The sequence below is a fragment of the Patagioenas fasciata genome, chromosome 2 (assembly GCF_037038585.1).
Source record: "Patagioenas fasciata isolate bPatFas1 chromosome 2, bPatFas1.hap1, whole genome shotgun sequence".
In the NCBI taxonomy this organism is placed as follows: domain Eukaryota; kingdom Metazoa; phylum Chordata; class Aves; order Columbiformes; family Columbidae; genus Patagioenas; species Patagioenas fasciata.
In genome coordinates this window covers 128,544,176-128,561,407 of record NC_092521.1, presented here as the reverse complement: position 1 = coordinate 128,561,407, position 17,232 = coordinate 128,544,176, and positions in this window count along the sequence as shown.

Here is a 17,232-nt window from a genome sequence, read left to right as displayed (position 1 = left end):
GTGATTGAATCACCTTTGCCCCTTAAGTCCAGTTGCTCTATTATAAAAGGAGGAGATCTGTAAACTAGAACTATAAGTCAGCAAAAGAGATTATGAGGGTGCACCATTACATGACAAAAGATGAGAGGAGTGATGACAATAAAATAAAAAAAAATCAATGAAGGTGAAGGCAAGTCAGGACCTAAACTTCAGAGTAATGTAGCAGAGCAAGGGAAGGCCAGTGAACGCTCAGTAGGAGTGATACAGTCAAGGAGCACAAGGAAGGATGTTGACCATCAGAAAGAAGAGTGTCTTCAAGACCTTACTTGAGACACATTTTAAGGGTTTTGTTTTCCATGGAATCTCCATAGTTCCATCCAGCAGCAAAATATATCTAATCTAGACATGATTTTACTATTGTTGCAGGGGTTTGTGGTTGGTTTTTTTTTGGGGAGGTGGGGGGTTGTTGTGTTTTGGTTTGGTTTTTGTTTTGGTATTTTTCTGTGCTAAAGGAATATATAGGAAGAGACAACTGTCTGGAACTGGGAAATATGTTAGAGTAGGCATGTCCTGGTGTAATGAAAAACAATGTCTGGAGGAGGGTCTGAAGCTTTGCTGTTCATGCTTCCTTATAGGCTGTCACACTGTTTTCTATAATGATGATTTTCTTTTGAAAGTATAGAAATAAAAATGACCAGAATTGCATCTTTGTATTCTGTTAGGGAAAAAAAAAAAAAAAAAAAAAGACATTTTTTCTCTCACAGACTTTACAGACTTTTCCCTTAAAACCTCGAATTGGGTGAATCTGCTCGAAAACTCCCAGGCACACAGTGCAACCACATGAAGCAGCTGCTTGATGTGCTTGATGACGGCAGCCACCATGTGAGTGACCGCAGTACTTTTCCGCACAGACAGTGCGCTGTAGAGCCGGATTTGCTGCGCTCTGTGCAGAGCGAAAGAGACTCACGAACGCCCCCGTTTTCCATGATGTGAATTTCACAAAAGTCCACGTAGAAGATGGATCCTTATTCTCTGCAGCGGTAGTTGTTACTCAGTGTAGCAGCAGCCGCCCGCAGGCGGGCGGGGCGAGGGGGCGGAAGCTGTCCCTACTGGGGTCGTGGGCGCGGGGGTCTCTTCCAACAGCTGGTGGGATGGTCTTCATGGTGGGGAGTCCCCCAGGCATTACACTTCACAGCATTCATAGAATCATTTTGGTTGGAAAAGACTCTCAAGATCATCGAGTCCAATCATAACCTAACTCTAGCACTAAACCATGTTCCTAAGAACCTCATCTAAATGCCTTTTAAACACCTCAGGGATGGTGACTCCACCACTTATCTGGGCAGCCTGTTCCAATGCCTGACAACCCTTTCTGTGAAGGAATTTTTCCTAATATCCAATCTAAACCTACTCTGGTGCAACTTGGGGCCATTTCCTCTTGTCCTATCACTTGCTACTTGGGAGAAGAGACCAACACCCTCCATGCTACAACCTCCTTTCAGATAGTTGTAGACAGTGATAAGGTCTCCCCTCAGCCTCCTTTTCTCCAGGCTGAACAGCCCCAGCTCCCTCAGCGGCTCCTCATCAGACTTGTGCTCCAGGCCCCTCAACAGCATCACTGCCATTCTCTGAACTCTCTCCAGCGCTTCAATGTCTTTCCTACAGTAAGAAGGTGTCCTTTCAGTTCTCCCTTTTTGTCTATACTTCCACTTCTGAATACACTTCTACCCAATAGATCCTACATTGTTCATTTTTATTACTAACACATATTCCACATACACCTATCCTTTTTTCTTTCTTTTTTTTTTTTTTCCCCACAGTTGATATCTGATGTAAGATAGTGATAAATTTTGGAAAACCTGTTAGATATTCACTTAACATAAAAAAATACTATTTTTCTAAGTTTAAGTTTCTCTGAGTGTCTTATCAGGCTTCTTAGATGACTGTCCATACTTCTGATTGATTTCCAGCTTTCACATTCATCTGTTAAGATTAAAATAATATTAATTGAATATTCAGTTTGTTCTTCAAGTCACCGGTGTTCACTTGCTGCCTTGCCAATTTGTGGCATTATTTCCTTCTAGATATCCCCGCTGGCTAGCATTTTACTGCCAAGGTATTCAGATTGACTCATCTCTTACACTCCTTTGCCTTCTATAGCAATGCTTTAATTTTAGGTTTCTTGTTTGTTTGTTTGTTTGTTTCATAATATTGTTAACTCTGTTTACTGTCATGCTCAGTAATGTTTTGTTTGCCTTTCAGACAGCCTTACATGTCTGGGTGGACACTGAAGAACTAAGTCACTAGCAACATTTCAGCATGTTGCTATTGAGCCATGTCTGTACTCTAATGTCTAATACCCTGGCTGTATAAAACTTTCTGACAGTTAATCAGTAGCAAACCCAAAACAATTTCTCATTTACACTGTCATTTTTTGTTGATGGGCTTCCATGTTCAAAACTTTGGCACTTCCTTGTTCAATGCAACCTTGCTCAATGGTAATTGTCAAGCAGAATATTTTCTCTCTTTCCACTCATGCTCCGTCTGTGCATGCTGCACCTGGATATAAAGCTGTGTTGATATTAATTACTTTCCTTGACATAACACTTTTCTTCACAGTACAACAAAATAATCAGGATAGAGACTGTCAAATGCTTCTGTGAAAAGTGTGTGTTTTCTATTACTGGGTTTTTTGCTATTCAGTCTTCCTCTGACAATTGTTTTTAGACTGTGTTGATATACAGTCTGAGAAGTTAGAATAACAACAGATTAGTAGAAAAATGATGCAACATAGAAACTGAACAAGGCTAATTTCCTCTCTACATTTGCAAAAAATAAGCCAAAGTTTGTATGGAGAAGGATGCATTTTAGCTTGCTAAGTCATGTGCTAAGTCATATGCTAAGTCACTGTGGTGGCTGCCACACAAAGTCTATTTGAGCTAGGTTTAAACTAGTTATCTTTAAACCAGCCATGACTATAGTGTAGCAATCCTTTGAGGTGAATATCTAGTAAAACTTCACCTGAAACAAAGTTTCTGCCATGAGCTTTACCTCAGCCAGCTTGCCACATGGAAAGAGTTATTCACAAAGAAATATAGGGACAGACAAGGCGTTTGAAGATCACTTCATGGCCTCTCCCGGCATTGTTACTCTAAGAAGATGGGTTTAAGAGTTGAAAACTTTCAGAAAGAGAAAAGCCTTGAAGTGTGCAGCTGTTACCGTGCAGTGAGGGAATGAGGGTGCCTGGACAGCTCCTGCTTCCCTGCGCTCCAGCTCTGCTGCGGCCGATCCTGCTGTCTCCAGTCCACTAACGCTCCCTCTCAGCTTTCTAGTTCACTCTCTCTCTTCACGTGATCCCTAGATTAAATCTGCGAGAAGTGGTATTAGGAGACTGACTAAGCCCTAAGTGATCCTCTGTTTGTGTGCCTATATGAAAGCATGGCCGTTCGTGTTTCTAAGTATGGATTTCAGAGAGCAAAGAAATGTGGGATTGTGAGCTTCTAGTAGGAACACACAAAGCAATTTCATTACTTCTTTTTGATCCAAAGTGCACTGAAAACTTCCATTGCTATCTTTCTGTTAGGGTGCCTCTGTGGTTTAAAAGCAATATTAGACATGCAGTGCTTGAAATGGCAATTTTATTCAAGATTTCTTCCGTAGCAATATGCTGTCATATGTGTTCAGAGTGTTCATATGGCAGACTTCCATGTGTCATCTCATTTTAACCAAATTATATGTATATCTTTTTCTTCTTATAACTCCCTGCAGGAACAGTAAGGAGAAAAGCCTTACAGCAGAAACTAATTTTCAGCTCCACAGTTTTGCTAATGGGCAAGGAATCCACTTCACTTAAGAGAAGGCATCATTTGTTCATTCACACAGCGACCTGGTAGGGAACAGGATCCTCTGTAGTGGGGAGAGGGAAAGAAAGCAAGCACAGCAACTGCTTGTGTTTGGTTCTATTTTTTGCACATGTTAAATGACCCATGTAATGAGTAAAGAATTGTTTAGATCGAGTATTACACAAGCATGCTAGGTCCATAACAACTCTACTGCTAGTTGTCAGTTTGAAATGGCCATGAACAAAATCAGTGCTGTCATTTCACAACTTTTTAAACCAACACAGCTACAGAAATACTTCCTAGAACAGACAGATTCCTTTGCTACTTGACAATTAACACCATGTGTTTTTTTAAGAGCCCAAATGCCTCCTGCATTGGCCAATGGAACACTAACGGTGAATATAAGGTTCTGGCAGTAGTACTGCAAGATTATTTTTTAAAAATAAAACCAACTATTGGGGCTTCTCAAGATGTACTTTTGACTAACCTAGTTTTACATGAGTGTATTTTCTTGTCCTGCCTCTTCTACTTACTGCACTAATTTGCTGTGAGTTTTTACATTACCTTGCAAATTCCACAGTGCAAGAGCTACAACTGGATTTGCATTACACCTTGCCCTGAAGAGATTCACCTAGGACTGGAAAAGAGCATTTTTACAGGTAGTGAAAAAGAAATGAAAAAAAAAATCTTTAAACCTATGATAGACAGTGATGGGTATCCTGACTGTGGATCAAAGCCACAGTCCACTAACCTGTATTTTGAAGGATGGGTTGTAACCAGGCATCAAGGGTCACAGTGACACCTCCTATTCAATGGGAATGTGGTCTCATTAGGGAAGACATCAAGGTAATCTCAGTGTGCAAGAGACACTCTGGAGAAGAAAAGGCTCTCCTACACCGTGCTGACTCTGTTCAGAATCTTCTTCTGGTTCAGGTCACCTCTCACATAGTGTCATTTCTTGACAGATCTTACCTCTTTTTTGTTACTATTTTTATGGGCTACATGGACAATTAGTAAATGTTTCCATGGCAATTCATCAACAGTTTCTCACAGATGAAGATAGATTTTAGTATTCAGAGATAAAGATTCCATTCTTCCTCTCTGTTTTTAAAGTATTTTGAAGGCTAACCAAGTAGGATCATGTAGGAGTATGTTCTGTTACAGTAACAATACCACTCTGAAGATATTTAGGGAGGTCCAAGTTAAAAGTAGTCTATTAATATCTTAAACATCCATATTAAAACCACATTCAGATGAGATCAGAGTGTATGGGTTTTCTGCTGTAGAGAGAGAAATGTCTTATGTTCTTCTTTCCTTGACCGAAGCTGCAATCAGAAGAAAGCCAGGAAAGGGCTCCCCTGCTCTGTGGAACAGCTCGTCCTCACTCTACCATGATCCCAGCCGGGACGAAATAAAACCTATCACAAAGTAGCCTAATAATGGGGCAAAACCACACCAGAAAATTATCTTAGAGTCAGAGAGTAATTGGCTCAATGCTTCTAGAAAAAAAATTAACCGTTCATATTCTGGGAGAGGAAGGCTGACACTGGACTAACAAGAAAAACTAGTGCCTCATAGATAATATCGTCTTGTCTCTGCCAAGATCAGAGCTCTACTGAGAAAGCGGTCTGGGATGCAAAACAAAAAAGAAAAGAAACCCAAGCCCCAGACCTCCAAAATGATATTAACTTTTGGAACTTCAAAGAAGATTAACAGCGAACCTTTGCACAGCTGCAGATGGACTCAACTAGTTTAAGAGCCCTGCGTCAGTTGTTTCATTTATTTCATTTCAGATATCCAACATGCAGTGAGACACTGCACAGATACACTTAGTTCTGACTTTTGAAGTGCACTCGGACAGCCCACAGGAAATGTCTTGGAAATGCGAACTGCAAAATCAACCAAACAAACAAAGGAAAACCACATCAAGTTATTTAACAAGGGTCAGAAAGAAAAAGCCAGCTCATTCCTCTTCTACAGGAAAGCCACTTGATGAGAGCATCCCCTTGTGAAGAGCAGAAAAGGAAGAACTGCTGACATCTATTGCAAAGTGAAATTCTGGCTGCCTAACTGATGGCTATGCCCACATTGGTTTAAAATCAATATTAGATTTGCAGTGGTTGAAATGGCAATTTTATTCCCCTGTGAGCAACTGAATGAAGAGGAGCAGATGGGGGTGGGGGGAGCGAGACAGGAAGGGCAGGCATAATAAGCCATTCCAAACTCAGAATTTAAACTGAAATTTCAGTCCTATTCATACATTATATGACTACCAATGTCTAAACGTATAAGGCTAGTTTACCAACTTACCTTTCTAACCATCTTGTTAACTTAGCTTTCTTCTTTTCTTTTTTGTTTGTCTGTTTGTTTGTTTGTTTCTTATAAATAAGATATAACTTTTTGCAACTACTGTATATTATAAATAGTCCTCCTTCACCATCCTGACAACAGTCAGCATGTAATTTGAAGGGAAATGTAAATTCTTTCTGAACTCATGATGCAGTGTGTTTTCCAGAACTACTGCATTTTTTACAGTTCAGCAGGCTCTGCAAACATCCAGAAGAGTTATTTTCTCTCCCACGTCATAGGTGTGTTCTGCTTTTACATAAGACCAGTTCATGCTGGCTCTATAGAGCACCAGTGTTTGCTGCTCAGGGAAGTTGAAGCACAGCAGTGTCAGGTATCTCACAAGCAGCTGCATGACAGAGACTGGTGATCCTAAGCACACTAATTTTATTTGTTCTTAAAAGTACCTTAAACATAGATGAACCATACTGTGCTTTTTAAAAATAGGATTACTTTTTTTTTCTCTGTGATAGAATGACTTGTTATTAAAGTTGCAAAACTGGTGAAACCACATCTTCTTATAGGACCTGCTACAGTGCACAGACTTCTGTGTAATCCTGAGTGCCCACCTGAAGCCTTACAACAAAAAACTGAAGAGTCTTAGATTTGGTTGCACAGGCTGTTTGGCTTCTCAGACCAGTTTGTTCAGAGCTGAGGTTTAGAACTAAGCCTTTATATACATGTTTATATTTTTATATTCCTCAAAAGTGGCACGCAACACCCCTAAAATAAACCAAATAGAGACATGTATATTTGTATTTTTCATGAAAAGCAAGTATGTTCCATCTTCTTCCCAAAGAAGTCTACGTAGCTTACAGGTAGACCTCTATATTGAAAAGGAGTTACTACTTCAACCTTCTAGAAATAGAAATGAATGGATGTTGTAAGAACATTACTGTGGAACAGAATATTAGGCCTCTGTGAGCATGTTAAAATAACACTGTATATCTACTGTCCAGCATCCTCCTATATGTGTACTGGAAAGTTTCCCTTGAAAGCTAAATATGCAAAACTGCATCCCCAGCTTACATTGGGAAGTACCTGGGGTTCTCTTCAAGTGAAGCTGAATGGCAGCACAGTCAAGGGCAGTGACGTGAGACTGGACGTCAAGGGACTGAAGTCGTATGACTAGGGCTGTCACCATCTTCCTCTGTATTCTTACACAGGCTTTTGATTCCCACTGTTTCCTGTTTTCCCTGAGAATAAAATGGAGGTGAGACTGCTAGCTCACTTCAGCAAATCCATTTAAAATCAACATATGAAAACCAATAAATACTACTGAGTTAATAAATTCAGGTGCAACTCCGGTGTGGAGCTAAAATCTAATAAGCAGACAAATCTAGGGATTTAGAGAGCAACCAAATGCACTGCATTATAGGCACAGCAAAGACCACTGAAACAATGTAAATTTTCTCATAATTAAACCTACTTATAACAAGCTCATGCTGGTGAGGAACTGAAGAGAAACCAGCTCTGACATCTAGTATCTTGCTACAAAGTAATTAAACAAAACCTTGTAAAAAACCTTATAAACACTTTAAAACAAAATACACATGAATAGTCATAGAACTTCTGAACAGGGTGGAAACAAAAGAAATTACATAATAATTTCAATGCACAATTCTCAAATTAGATCTGCATGACATGATACTGTGTTTTTTCACAGTAATAAACAAAGGTTAGTACTGACAGCAGTTGCTTTTCCTCAGTATCCAAAATAGTCTTGTAATACACCGTTGCTGTATTTCCAAATGATTGAGGGTATTACTGAGAAGGCTGCTATAGTGAAGAGAGAAAAAGACTGAAGGAATAATATTATTTCTGCGTGCTGCCATTCTGGAGACAGCCTTTGTAGTTGTGACCAAAGATACAAACAACTGATGTTTATTCCAAATAAATGATACTTCAATGTCTGTGTGTGTTTTCTTCTCAAGTGTGGGCTAAGAGGCATAGTGAAAAAATAGCTACCACATTGACCGCAACAGGCTTGAATTTCACCCAAGTGATCTTAACTGTGTGCATCTCTCCGTAAGAATTTTAGTTCTTTTGCTTAATATAAGCAGAAATTTAGCTAGTGGTATAAATTTCAGTCCCAATGAAGTCAGTGGCATGGCTCCTGCTGACTTCACTTGCGGGTGCAGAAGACAAACAGACGGCTGAAGCAGGGCCAGAGGAAGAGAAGGAGATGCTGTCACTGGCTGAAAGCAGGACAGGTGAGCAGTGCTCAGCCTTGCCCACACTGATTTCGACTGTAATTTCACTGGTGATTGGAAGACCTGCTCCTTCTCCCACCAAGAGCAACGGTTTGTGTCGAACAGAGCTAGCAATTTCAGAGCTGGCTGGCAATATGGCAATAGAGTAAGGGAGCTGAACAGCTGAAGGACACTCAGGTAGGTACTGAAGGCTGTGGGAGACCATGAGAAGGTGAGGTGAAGAAAAACAGGGAGGTTCCTGCTTGGAACAGGACAAAAAGTCAGAAGGACAAAGCTCAGTTGATTTCCATGTTGCTCTCTCTGCCCATTGTAGCAATGGCATTATCCATAAGCCTGCCCATAGCTTTGACAGTTATGAGAAGAGCAATCTCTTTTTCACTTCTGCAGGATTCTAAGACACATCTTGCACATAAACTGGATTGATAGTCTTTTAATATTGCTATTTTTAGACTACATAAGAGATAGAGCTGCTGGGGAGTTTGTTATTTTAAACAAATGGTAGATTACCTCTTTCTCTTACATTCATAAAGCTGTGTCACGAATAAAAACTAAACACATGGTTGAGTGATTTCTTGAACTCCTACATAGTGGTTAATTTTTCAACAGTTCTTCTAATGGCTTTGAGAACATAATACAGCAGAATCCACTAAGAGTCAACTCCCACCATCAGTTCTTCATCACACTGTTGGAGAAAATCCCATTTGTCTTCCAATGTTTTACTTTTCAGCTACGCTCTTTCCTCATGTCTCTCTCTGGTCAGCTCTTGAATGAATTGCAAATTTTGGATCTGATTTTTGAAGCAGTTGACAAAAGCATTGCTTTTTTAACCGCATTTGCATAACTCTCCATCTGACTAACCTGTTAAATTCCTCGTCCCAATAGACATACAGGAATGACCCATTTTCGGTGGTGTGCTAGCTGTATACTTAGGGGCTGAGTAAGTTTGCCTGACATACCACAAACAATCCCTGAATTGCCCCTTGATAACCTCTGTTTTTTTTTATTGTGCTGGAATTAAGTTTTTTTTTTGTTGTTTTTTTTTTGTTTTTTTTCCTCTCCCAGAGCAATGGAAAGAAAAAAAAAAAAGATAATTGAAACAGATTGAAAAGCTTGATGTCTTAGCATTTAAAATCCAAAACAAGCTCAGTTACATGTGGCGAATCATTCTTATTTATGATGGGCTATGGAAGACAATAAAGTTCTCATACTGTTCCCAGTGGCCAGCTATTCATATCCCAGACCCACCAGTGTATCTGAATTGCTAGCATGCTTTTTGGCAAACAGAGACGAAAGACTGCAGGCTGAATGGGTGCCAAGATAGATCTATAATGTGGGCCAATACTCCAGAAAAAGTCAGATCCAGTCTTGCTGAGGGGACCAGGCATGCAACAGCACATTTTGAGGAACAGCAAGGGGGTAAGGGAGAGACTGCCCATGCCTTAGGCACAGCCTCCCATTGCTTTCTGAGGCAGGGCAGCTTCCCAGCGGACCCTGCAGAAGTTTGGCCATTATTGCTGCAGCCTTGGTCTGTGTGTGTTCATACTGATTTATTTGCATGGGGGCTTGGGGGATCTGTGTTTGTCTTCTGTTAGTGCTGTGTAGCTAAGCAGACCAGAGGATGTGAAATGGATTCTGTTATTTCTCTTGTACCATGTCAGAATCCATGTGTGTGTGCAGAGCTACTCAAGACAATCTGCTTGCCAAGTGTTACTGGTAGCAGAACTGGCCTGCTGGTGACAACACACTGGAAAAAAAAACACAAGAGAAAGAATCTAAAATGACATTCAGCTTCTAGGCAAGCTGATAGAGCCAAGTATTGGCAAGTTACTACATTAGAACTGCGAAGGGAGATAGTTTTCTTTTCCACTTGTAAATTTGATATGTTTTGTCTGGAGCAAATCAGAATAATACGAAAATATAACTTCATTATGTAATTTTTCTAGCATATTTTTTTAGAAAATAGATTCATAATTTAAGGTGCTATGAAGTGCTTGGGACAGGCTCCATCTGAAGCTTCTCCTGATTTTTATGGGAACTCATTGAGGATGCTGAATACACCTACTCGATCATCACCAAAAGCTCAGGAGTACAAAGTCTTATTGATCTGGTTACCTTTTGAAGCTTTATTTATTAATCTCGTTAGGCAGACTTGTGAGAACATGAAGGGAGAAGAGTTAGATGAGGAGGAAGCTTTTTAGCTGTGTAGTAAATACAAGTAAGAAGATAACCTTAAGCTTCTCAATGGGTCCTGCTGTGTGGGAGGGACACTGCACCACCCCTCACTACCAGAGCAGCCTGTGGTTGTTCTCATGAATAGAAGCTTTGTGCCCAAAGGAAAACTGACTTTGAAAGTAACGAGTCAGACCCAAACAAATTATTTTAGTCAACCAAGTTGTTTTGTTCTTTGTATTCTGAGGGAACTGCATCCACAGTGACTGTTTTTCATAAATCTATTTCTCAATTAAAAAAAAAAAAAAAAGTGTCATCCCACAAATGTTATGATTTCATCGTCTTCCCTGCTAGACCACTTTTCCGGACACTGGGACCTTCAGGCTGCCAGCAGCTTGGGGAGTTGGACAAACTACTGGACAATGACCCAAAGGAGAAATTTAACCGAGTTAATAAAGACAGTGACTGAGAAGATCTGGCAATAATTTATCTGGCAAGAACGAACTAATGGAAATACAAGCTACATCATCAAGGTCTCCTGACACTATTTTTCCAAGAAGAAGATACCAGAATGATATCAGATGGAAGACAAATAAAATGCAAGTTAAACCATCAGAACTTTAAATTTATTTGGAATTAGCATTTCTTTTACTGATTGTCTCTTGGTTTTAATGAATTGAATGATGAGGAAGGAGGGTCGTTCTTGTTAATGAATTTTAAAACATGATGAACTCAGAAGCAGATAATGTAAGGGTAGTTATTACAATAGTGAGCAACAGAGAACATTTTGTAGCAGAAGGAAATTTACTTTTCAGAGTCAAGCTCAACTGAAAAGCCATAAAATGAAAATCCAAGTCACTTTCTGTCGTGGAATTGGAATATAACTAAAGAGCGGCAATCCCACAGATGTGTTATTATATACGTTATTCTTCAAGGCTGTTGCATTTCCAATACTGTAGGTCTAGGAAAAAATACTTTAGTTGCCTGTTAAATGTATTAGGGGTGCTTTTCATTTGTTTGGGTTTGTAAGATTTCTTTATTTTGCTTTAAGAGATTGGGAATGGCTGGGTTGGGTTGGGGTTTTTTTCTACAGGAACAGACTGACGGCTTTACACGACACAGGGCTACCCAGTCTATAGAGGCAGAGTATGGACGTACACCTTCCAGCAGACATATGCATAAGAGCCTAATTGGTTCTAGAGAGATACTTCTAAAATAAGGTGCCACTTAAACTTAGCAAAAGTAACAGAAATTGGACTTTTGCCGCTTCCCTCAATAATCTAGGGTGGGTTTGGCAAGCTTATTCTACATGGCATATACTATAAGAAATGAGATCTCTCACATACTTAAATTACCATGTGGCTGTTGAATTAGACACTAGATACCACCAAAGGGCTGAACGCTTCCAGTACTCCCCAATTATTTGCAGGAGCAGGCCTCAAAATTGGATTAGAGTTAGGCTGTGTTCCTCATTTCCATCCGAAGCTTTGCTGTACAAGGGATTCTTGTAATGGGCTTTATCTCCTAAAAAATAATACAAATAGGATTTGTCTCTGTCTCCTTCAAAGCTAGGGCTGAATTTTCAAATGAAGAGAAATCCAATGGTAATTACTGGCTTTTTAAAAAATGTGGTTACACTGTTTATGTTTGCCCAGTAATATATTTATTTATGTTTTGCACATTAGAGCAGATAAAAGGAAAACCCATGAATAAATTCAACAATCAAAAGGACCTGCAGGAAAATATTTCAATACATGCTTTTTTCCTTTGTAAATGTTACAAAATGAATCTGGCCTAAGCTTCACTTTATCAAATGTTTTAAAACCTTTTTTTTTTTAAACGTTGTTTTAACCTTCCTGTTTCTGAAGCAAGAAATCTTTGTGACACTCTGCAGAGAGACTGTGCCTAGGGAGACAAAGAATGACTTGGAAACTGTCCAAAAAGGACCCTCTTCTACAAGAGATACGTCACTATTAATTATAAATTATGATTGCCATACAATGGCTTAGCATAGACTATGATAGTTATTATCTCTGCCATGTTACATTTGTGTTATTCCTACATTCTGTGTACCTATACCCACATTCATGTGCCCAAATTCATTAAGCAGTAAACTTCTGTTGTGATACATTATTTTTCTGCATTTACAGCCATGTATGTTTAAACATTGACAACATCTGATTCCCCAGAAGCATGATTCATTTGACAGATCTAATAACTACTAAGTGTAAGATTTCACCAGACCTTGTAATTTTGTTTGTGGGACTTGGCAGGGAAGTTTCATGCACTGAATTTGGAATGTATCAGTTATTCCACTTTAATCCTTAAGTCCTAGTATGACAGAGGAGAAATAAAAAGTCCTAAGGAAAGGGGGCAAATCAAGACATTGACAAAGTAAGATCATGGCGGGTTTGTCAGAGAGACCAAGGGGATTATAGCCTTCTTCGACCTGCCCCACACAACAATCCATGTTGGACTGCACACAGAGGGACCAGGTTTCAAAGCCTCTGCATCTGCTGGATTGTGTCCAGCCTTAACCAAATTCTCACAAGCAGCAGCTCGGGACAATTCCCACCCATCCTACTGCCCTCGGGGACAACCCATGTGCACTCAGGTGACGAGCTGAGGAATATCACTTACTGCTCTTCTTTAATAGACACGTACAATGTGTCAGGGTTTTGTTTGATTGGGGGTTCTTCCTCTCTTTATTGAAAAGAGCCAGTAGGTCCTATACTGACATCCCTATTCCTGGGAGATTCGCTTAAATAAAGTTTAAATATTGGCAGATACTTCAGTCTTACAGAAGGATAGCAAAACTCATGTTTTGCTAGGGAAATCAAAGTAAAACAAACTTTCCTCAGTATCATGATGAGTTCATCCTTGTCTGAGGGGAATTAAATGTTATTCTGTTGATTTAAACAGAAGTAGGATCAGGTTCTTTTAATCATTTAATCCTTTAATTCATAGCCTATGAAAAAACAACTAGTGAATCTTATTAATATTTTAAGATTTCTGCTGATCTACGTACCTATGCATACAGAGTGATGTCTCAGTGTAGAAGGAACTGCATTACCTAAATTAAAAATAGATGGATCATTTATAAATGCAAAAGTAAATATAAGGCAATCAAATTGTTACATAAGAAAATCCTGCAAGGAATACCTAAGCATCACAGAGCATATTTCAGACAATTTGACTTGGCAAAGGCACGAGAATTTAAAGAAACTGAAAAAAGGAGATAGATTCATTTCTCACATAGCACTGTGCCTGAACCCCAGAATTTGGGTTCTCCCGTCACCCACATCAGAGGTGGGACTCAGGAGCACATCAACACTCTTCCATTTGCTGAACCCCCATTCTGTTTGCACAGAAACCTGGATACTGGGGCCAGGGTCCATGCGACTGCACATCAACAACACTTTTTCTGAAAATTGCTCAAGGGTTTATATACCCAGTCCCAGGAGGCTGAAGCCTTTCAGCCAATATGGACATAGCCAAAGAGAGACAGATCCTAAAATTCTTTTTTTGGGTCAAAAGTGCCTTCGTTGACTTCACTGTGAATAGTCCTCCCTGGATGTCAATGACTGATCCAGCTATCCACACAAAGGAAAAATTAAAATGCCACTCTAGCAGTAGAAACAGACAAGTCTGAACTTGATGTCCAAGTTTGGACTTGATGATCTTAAGGGTCTTTTCCAACCTAAGTTATTCTGTCATTCTATGATTCTATTCTAAGTGATTTCCCCAATAACTTAGTCTTAGATTTGCTTTGTAAAACCCAGCATTAGCACGAAGTTTGTGAGATATTTGATTTGAAAAGTTCCTACAGAGGCAAGCACAAGGTTTCTGAACTCTTGAAAAATATCAGTTTGATCCAGGGATTTTAAATATGAAGACATATTTATTACTCAATGTTTCAATCACATAGAAGTAATCTATCATTGCAATACTTCTACACTCTTCCTGCAAAGCTGAGTAATATGACACTTAAAATACTTACTACATAAGCAGTCAAGGGTGTCACTATTTTTATTTAATTATGGGTAATATTTAGTCCCCATTGGAGTTGGCAGAAATTTCTCCACGGAACTATCTTAAATGATGTGTTCAACAGCCCGTACAGCTCCATGTTTAATGCTGAGGATGAACAGTAGCTGTTGAGAAATTTTGAGAGCTGGCAGTGGTTCAAAGCTCCACAAAGTCTGGTCTCTCATGGTTCGCGAGGGAGTTCTCTCTGGGTTATTTCTTCACATGTGATGTGGTGGAAGGAACTGCCCTGTCCGAGTCTGCTTCAGACTCCTTCCAGCATTACTCTCTTTCAAGTACAGAAACAAAGCCTCTTTTTATTCCGACTGGCCAAAGAATTCACTGCAACCAACTAAAATTAGGAAATTCTGAATTATAATGAGAAAACTTGAGAAAAGCCTAAGTTAGGTACAATGATATTAGAAGGATCTTTTCAAGAACTGGCACAAAGTGGATATATTTTACAGACTGGAATGGGGACTATTAGAGTCCAGTAGGTTTAGTGTAGAAGGACAGTGTCGATGTGGATTGTTAAAATCAACAGCTTCAAAAGCTGTTATAACTTTAGTCATTTGGAAAAGGACACTTATTTTTCACCGTTTATGGTTTAATTCTACCAGGTGCCAAGAATGTCCTATTTATTGTACCCAGAGATATTGTACTGGCTCCCACCTTCATAAATTTTAATTAAAAAATGGGAAAAGGAACAAATGTAGCTTGCAGTTATACACTGTTCAAATATATGAAATTTCACTAGAAGAGCAGTAAAGAAAGCAATCTTTCTATATCCCTTCACAATCCTTCAGAAAAACCATGCATTTATTCAATTATGGGCTATCACAAAACACGATCTGTAGCTGTAACTACTGCGTGGCAAATCTTAAAACATATTTATTGGACCACATTTGCAGATGGTAAATTAAAGGCTCAATTCAGCAAGTCTTACTGATGTAAGTAATTCTTATTTTTTCATGTCTCCTCACTGATTTAAAACTCTTCTTAATATAAATCTTTCCATTGCTTTTGGTAGTACTAACTGTGAGAGTAAGAGTTTCCAGCATCAGTCTTTAAATCATATGTGGGTTTTTTATGAGCAGATGTCATAAATTCGACTGAGTAAACTAGCAGTCATAGATTTCTTAAAGGATATGTGTTAAATGGTTGTTCATTGGCACCAGAATTATTGCTTAATGCTTATTGTTTATTTGTTTGATCATTTGTTTTGTTTTGGTAAAGCCTATGGATTACTCTGTGACCTTATCCTACAGAGCTTAAAATGTACGTATAGGAGGAAAAAAAAGAAAAAGAACACATGTCTAGAATAAACAAGATTATATTTAGTTATCACAGGTGAGATAGAATAGACAAAGAAACAATATGGCTATCTTAAATCCAATGCCAATGCCAGTGGTTAGATTTATCTCACCTAACTTTAGCTGTATAAAAATAAGGCATTTGGTCTTAGACATCCAGGTTCTTGGCATAGTCCATAGAGAGACAGATGATACATGAAATGGGCCATTCATCCAACATATTTTAGGACACGATGAATCACTTTCTGCATATGGTTGTGTCCATTGACTGCAGAAGGCACCTAGGTAACCAGTCTGCGTTTGCTGCTCAGACGTCTTTTAGATGGCTAAATTAGGTAAGGGAACCCAACACAGCTGCCTTGCAAAGGTCAGGGTATACAAAAAGGTGGAGGTGAGTTTTAGGGAAGGATTTATGGACAATAGATTCAGTTTGATCATCAGCACAAGAAACAAGTCATTAAATGTGTTTGTGAATGTTGTATCTTGGGTTAATAGATCAGAGATGAAATTTATCAAGCATATTTTCATACACTATCTGCTTTCCCATCCATTCTTGCCATTTCAAACGTCTATTTTATCTTTTAAAACTGTTTTACTTCCCCTTGTTTCTGTGCACAAGGGAAGAGAAACTGGGCTGTATAATGAGACAGTGAAACTGATGTGAAGGTGCTGCCAAATTCTCAGAACAGAAAGCTCAAAATCACTACTTTTCTTTTTAGGCACAGTTTTATAGAAGACAATGCACGACAACAGTAGGGGAGTAATTTTCAACAAATATTTCAAGTGGAAGTGAAAATCAGATAGTGGGAGAATAGTGAAAGGTAGAAAATACCAGAACTATGCCAGATAAACATTATCTCTGACAGGCAACAGTTTCAGAAATGCCCATTGATTTCACATGTCTCTGTGCAGCTAACAAAATAATCACTGGATGTCTGTGAAATTTTTGGTCAAAAATAATTCTTGGATGAGGTCTTTGAGTGCTTGTAGCTACGAGTTTTATGGAATGAAAGTACACATAAACACAGTAAAGGTGTGTGAAATCTGCACTGTATCTATGGAAGAGAAAATAACAGCCGAAGTTATATCTTGTTTTGCCAGCTGAGATTTATTTGTATTTCCATTATTTGGTTAGCTTTTTTTTTTTTTTAGTTTACTTGGTGCAGTTACAGACTCTCAAGAAAAGGTTATTTAAAAAAAAGAAGTTAAAGATTTTATGTAGTTTAAAGGAAATAGTCATTCATATTGTTATAATTCATATAGTATATAAATAATGATTTCATAATATAATAATATTTTATGAAAATATTATATAAATAGTTCTCCCATTTACAGTAAGTGAAA